We start from the raw sequence: 6,457 nt of genomic DNA on the forward strand, positions 1-6,457 counted from the left end.
GTGCATTTTATCTTAAAAATTCACATTAAAGGGGCAGTATAGTATAAGTATAGTACTTAAGATACATACTCTGGAGCCAGACAACTTGAGTTTAAATGGAGCCCTGCCACTCACTAGCTATGGACCTTGGCTGAGTTACCTTACGTCTCTGAGCCTCAGTTTCCTCATCTGTAAAGTGGGGATAATAACAGTACCTACTTCATAGGATTGTTGTGAGGATTAATTGAATTTAATTGTGTAAAGTGCTTAGAACAGAGCCTATTCTATTCACTATTATGATGTGAATTTATAATTTTATTTCTTGAATTATCTGTTTATTAAAAAATAATTTTTTAAAAAATAATATTGAACTCCAACAAGCAACAGAAGAAAAAAATAAATAAAAAGAAAGACAAAGAGCACACCCAGCTCTCAGGCTATGGAAGAGCTTTGCAAGTTGAAAAAGAAAGGCACAAAGGAGGGGAAAGAATTACATCCATGATTGCTCCTTCTTTTTCATGCTCCAACCCGTAGTCATATCTTCACTGTATTGGAGAGTTTTTGTCCCAAATCCAGTCCAAGATCATGTCAGAAAGGAGAAGATTCGGTTATGGCACCAGAAGGCTGGGTCTCTTACCTGAGGACTAGGAAGGAGGTTTTGGGCTACCACCCCTCCCCCACCCCTGCCCTTTCCTCACCTTAGACATGGTCCATTGGCTACAAACCAGTGTAAGCAGCTCTGCTGGGGTTATAAACATTATAAAAACTCCACAGTGAGACCAAGACGTCTCAGAACACAAAGTTTCCATGATGTCCCCAAGTGGGCAACCCCCAGAGTTCTGAAAGAATCTGCGGGGCAGTGGGGGCGGGGGTGGGGGGGTGTGTGAGAAAGAAAATGGATGAGAAGTCACATTTCTTCTCATCCCTAGTGACTGGATGGGTGTGACTGGGAAGGTGGGGGGACTTCAGGTTGGAGAATCTAGGAGGCACATTTGGGTCTAGTCTTACGCAGAGGCAGGGGAATGGTTAAGATAACCCTGATTACAACAGGCTGGTGGGGATATAATTATATGTGGTGGCCAATCTCCAAGATGGCCCTTGGTAATATCCTCTTCCTGGTATTCATGCCCTCCTGTAGTCCCCTCCCACGTTGTATCAAGTATGACTAACAGACTGTGGCAGATATGATGATATGTCACTTCTGAGGCTACGTCATAAGAAGACTGTGTAGCTTCTGCTTTCTCTTAGATCACTCACTCCAGGGGACACCAGCAGCCATGTTGTGAGTACATTCAGGTAACCTGTGGCAAAGGACTGAGACCTTCTGTAACAGCCAGCAAGGAACTAAGGCCACCAGCCAACAGCCACGTGAGTGTTCCATCTTGGAAGAGGATCTTCCAGCCTCAGTCAAACCTTCAGATGACTGCAGCCCCAGCTGACAGCTTGACTACAACCTCATGGGACACTCTGAACAAGAACCACCCAACTAAGCTGCTCCTGGATTCCTGCCCCACAGAGACTGTGAGGTAATAAATGTTTGTTGTTTTAAGCTGCTAAATTTGGGGGGAATTTGTTACACATCAATAGACAACTGATATGCCATAAAATCCCCATGCCTTTGGTTTCCTACCTGAATAGGCCACGGGTGATCCTTTGGTAATGTTTCAGGAGCGATATTTAAAATATTTTATAACTGGTTCAGACATGACACTGGTTACAAACAACTGGCCCAGTCCTATCAGCACTGAACAGTCAGTCATTCAGTTATAGGCACATTTATTGACATCTGCTGAGGTTTGGGGACACCAAATGGAAGCTGGAGATACTACTTTGGGCTATGGGAGAAAGAGCCACAGACCTAAATATTATCCAAGGGAAGCAGTGATCTGTCCCTAATGATATACACAGTGTTGAGGGAGCATAGCTGAGGAAGTTGTGTTTGATATGAGCCTTGACAAGCCCTCAACCGAGGAAGGAGAATGGGCAGGAGAAATGAGGGTAGTAGATATAAAGGTGGAGAAGGCGTGGCATGTCAAGTATTGGCCCTGGGCTAGGAGGACTGGGTGCAGGAAGGATTATGTGAGGGCTGGGCCTGGAGTCAGGGTTACTCCCTTTCTCCCCCATCTCATATCCTTTCTCATCTTCTCCTTCCCACTCCATCACCACCCCTCGAAGTTCCAAATGGGAACATTGAGTCCATGTCGGGAGCACTCATGGGGGGAGCTTGCCTCCTGGTGGGCTCAGGCTGCCATCCATCCAGAACCTCCCCTCAGGGTGGTCTTCATGTGGGAGGAGGAATCTGTCACCAATGGATAGACCTGGTCCCAGGCCTGCTCACTACACACATCCCCATTAGCATTTCTAGAGGGTGCCATAAGCCAGTTTGTAAATACAACGGTGGAGAGAAAAACAACACAGTATGTTTATGAAAAACCTCTTCTGTTTATCTGAAAGGCTTTTAAGAAGCAGAAGCCCAGGTTGTAAAATTAAGGTACAGGACAAGCATGAGGAGTGAGAGGAATCCCGCTGGCAAGTGGAGTATCCTTTTTTATGTGACGGGCCAATGCTGCCACAAGCTGGAGAGAGCTGGAGCCACAGGGAGTCTAACAGCAGGCTAAGGTGGCAAAGCTGGGGGAAGTATGAGCAGCCTTCTTCCCAGGCAAGGGAAGTCACACAGACGAAGAATCACATGCTGCAACCACTGAAGGAGGCACTTCGGAAGTTTACCATAAAAAGCAACCCAGAGAGGTTAGGTTATGAGGAAGACTGGCCAGCCCATGTTAGAAGAAAATAGAACTACAATAAAGCAAAAGTTATAAAATAGGGCTTCACTTTTAATCCTTGTTCTAATCTGGGGTATTGAGATGTTTTTCTCCGTACGAACCAGAAGTTATGGGTATGTCTGCTGTTAATTAAGAAGTTTGTAGGTACATGTTTTAAAACACATAGGGCTGACCTAGCTTATCTCTAAGGTCTCTTAAAGTACCCCAAACTCTTTTAGTCTGAGCGTGGTATCCTCGCATTCTCAGTTTCTCGGGTCTGAAAAGCGCAATTCACTGGGCCTGGGCCAGAGTTTGCAAACTGGAGACCCGAGGGCCGGATTTAGCTTGAAGATGTGTTTTATTTGGCCTGTGTAGTATTTTCTAAATTCAGAATAGTTGTCAACATTTAGAAATCCAGGTTTCTAGCTTCTCTTGAAAGATGGGGTGGGATATCTGGCAACACCTGCCCACATTCCCAAATGGCAGCAATTGTATCAAATGACAGACTACACGTGCTCCATTTCACTAAAGACCTTCCCTGGACCTCTTTGCTCATTTATGTTTCCTGTCTGGCCCTTGTAGGCACCGGGGTTTGTGACCCCTACCCCAGGCACCCGGTCTGTGGTGGCCTCAGTGATTCTGTACTTGGTGTTAGCTACAACTCTGGCCTTGAGGTCTTGCCCCTAACTCCGTGGCAGACCCACAGAAACAGTTGGCACATGTATTCACTCGAGGGCCAGGGGTGTGGGGCCAGTGACTCCAGTCTGCAGAGCTTTGGTTTGTCTCACAAGGGCCTCTCACTTGGCAATGATGAGCAATTGAAAAGTTTCCAGGCATATTTCACTTTCATAAATTGAATCCTAAAGGCCCCAGGAGGATGGCTCTTCAGGGAGATACTTCCTGATCAAGGCCAAGGGTAAGTCACTTCTGAGCCAGACTAGAACACCCAAGCAGAGGAAGGAATGCAGCCCAGGCTGGGCTAGGCCAGAGGGCAGGGAGGAAGGCAGCTTTCCCAGCCATGACCGTGAGATGACCAGGGCAGCTGTGCACATACAGTTGGCAGGCTATGCAAGTGCCTAGGAGGTACCACTGTCATCATAGTTAGTGTCTATGGCTCCCTCTGGGTTTGTGCAGTGTGCAGTCTGTCCAACTGTATTTGGTGGCTCTGGAACTGTCAAGGGGAAAGAAGAAACAAGTGGAGATGGTGAGATAGGTGCAGCCAAGAGGGGTGTCCTGGCGCTGATTCTACCACTTCCTTCCCAAGGCTACGGGGGGGTGGTGGAGGAGGCACATGTGCAAATGGCAATGAGATGATGGAAGAGCCAGAACTAGTCCCAGGAAGCAGGGCTGGTGGTCGGTACGTGGGCCCAGGACCCTCAGCTAACAAAGAACCACCCCATACACACTCATACCCAAGTATATGGACACGTGTACATCTATACATACACCTACACACACACACACAAAGGAGTCCTGGTGGTGCAACGGTTAAGTGCTTGGCTGCTAACTGAGAGGTCAGTGGTTCGAACCCACCAGGGAGAAAAGACCTGGCGATCTGTGATTATAGCCTAGGAAATCCTATGGGGCAGTTCTGCTCTGTCCTGTAGGGTCGCTATGAGTTGGAATGGACTCCACGCCACAGAACAACACACACACACACACACACAGAGTCATAAGTGGAGATACCGAACCCCTTACACACACCCACATAAACATACACATATACACAGCTTTTATCCTCGTGCACACACTCATATGTGTGCACCCACACACAATCACAGTGGTTATCGGCAAGAATAATCAGCTTGTCAGCCTGGTTTGTTTAGCAAACATTTTCAGAGCACCTCTCAAGTCCTTTTCGGTGGCGAGAGCTACCTGCTGGGTTGCTATAAGTTGGAATTGACTGGACGGCAATGGGTTTGGTTTTTTGCTTTTTAGAACTACCTGGGGGGAAAGTCCCACACAGCACCAAGTAGCACAGAAGGATAGAAAACAAAACCAGTGAATGAAACTACCCCTACAGCCAGTGCTGAGTGCTGGCCTGCAGTGCCACCTACTGGTGGGAGGGGTTTTTGTACTTCAGACGGTAAAATCAGGGCGCTGCTTCTCAGGCATCTCTTTTAGGGAGACCACCAGTTACACAGGCCATTTTCCTGCCTCCTTGGCCTCTGTCCAAGTGGGGTGAGACTATGGCATTCTCAAAGTTACACTGTGACATTAGAGAATGAACATCCAAGGCTCTGAATGCCTCCTGGAAAGCAATATCCAACACCTGGAGGGATGGCAATATATGTTTCATCTTTCGTGCCAACTCCAACCTACTGGTAGTGGCTGCCTGGAGTGCTGGGTTGAGAAGGGTTCTGAGGCCAAGTCTGGGCTTAGCGGACAGGAGTACCAGGATGACACAGTGACAGTAACCACGGCTGCAGGTGTGATGGCTGCCACACTTGCAATTCTTGCAGTGGATCCTGGAACCTTTGCAAATCCCTACATTTGCAGGATCCTAGATTTCTCCACCTCAGCAAAAGAGAGAAACCCTCAGTGAGATGGACTGACTCATTAGCTGCAACAATGGGCTTCAACATACCAACAATTGTGAGGCAAGACCAGGCAATGTTTCATTCTGTTATACATAAGGTCGCTGTGAGTTGGAGCTGACTCGATGACAACTAACAAAAAGATTTCTCCTGATTCACAGTTCCATTAGGAGGACATGTAGGTTTCATACCCACACCCTCACATCACAGAAAACTGCCATCCCAACATTTCTGGGAGTTTTCTCTCTCATTTGATCAGTAACTTCTAAACTGCCTAAGTTCCTTTCGGGGGTATTCTTCATGAAGAACTTGCCCTTACTTCCACAGAGAGCATTGCATCACTTATTGGACACTTCACTTTATCCAAAACTTATATTTAGCTAAGACCCATCCATTTAGCAGCACTTATCACTTCCCAAAAGGTAACCACGTGGGAAGTGACGAGTAGAGAACTGCATGTTGAGAAGCAGCTGGGCTCATCCCTAGCCCAGGGACCTGATCCTACCTCAACTTGGGAGGGCATGCTCAGGTCATATTCATGCATCAACGAAATTTCAAATTACAATGGGCCATGGGTTGCTTGAAAATAATCAAAATTTGAAATCTAAATCCTCAAATGTCAAGGGTCTGCTGTTTAACATCAAGGGACTTTGCTAGTGTCTGCAATTCTCTGCAGTTCTAATGATGCCCCCACGCCCTTTCCCCTCCACAGTGGAGCCAGCCTCTGCCCGTGCATGCTTAGGTGGATGCAACCTGGCCCACCCCACAAGGAGTGCGCAGGGGATGTTTGCCTTAGCATAGGGATCGGCAAACTTTTCCCATAAAACGCCAGATAATAAATATTTTCAGGCTTGAGGTCTCTATTGCAGCAACTCAACTCTGCTATTAACTGACACTGTCAGGTTAGCTTCTCTAGTGAAGTCCTCAGAATGAAGCTCCTCTTGCCACCTCTATGCATACATCTGGGAAGTGTGGTATAATGGTTAAGAGTCTGGCTCTGGGCATCACACAGACATGAGCTTGAGTTTCAGCATTACCACTTACTAGCTGTGTGACTTTGGGCAAATTACTTTACCTCTCTTAACCAGCAGGGCCAGGGCACCTCCAAACAGAGTAGACAATGGCTGCCGTGCTGGGGAAGGGTCGGGGAGGCCCCTTTTGCTGGCTCACGGGCAGATG

Source organism: Elephas maximus, chromosome 3, assembly GCF_024166365.1.
Source record: "Elephas maximus indicus isolate mEleMax1 chromosome 3, mEleMax1 primary haplotype, whole genome shotgun sequence".
Classification (NCBI taxonomy): Eukaryota; Metazoa; Chordata; class Mammalia; order Proboscidea; family Elephantidae; genus Elephas; species Elephas maximus.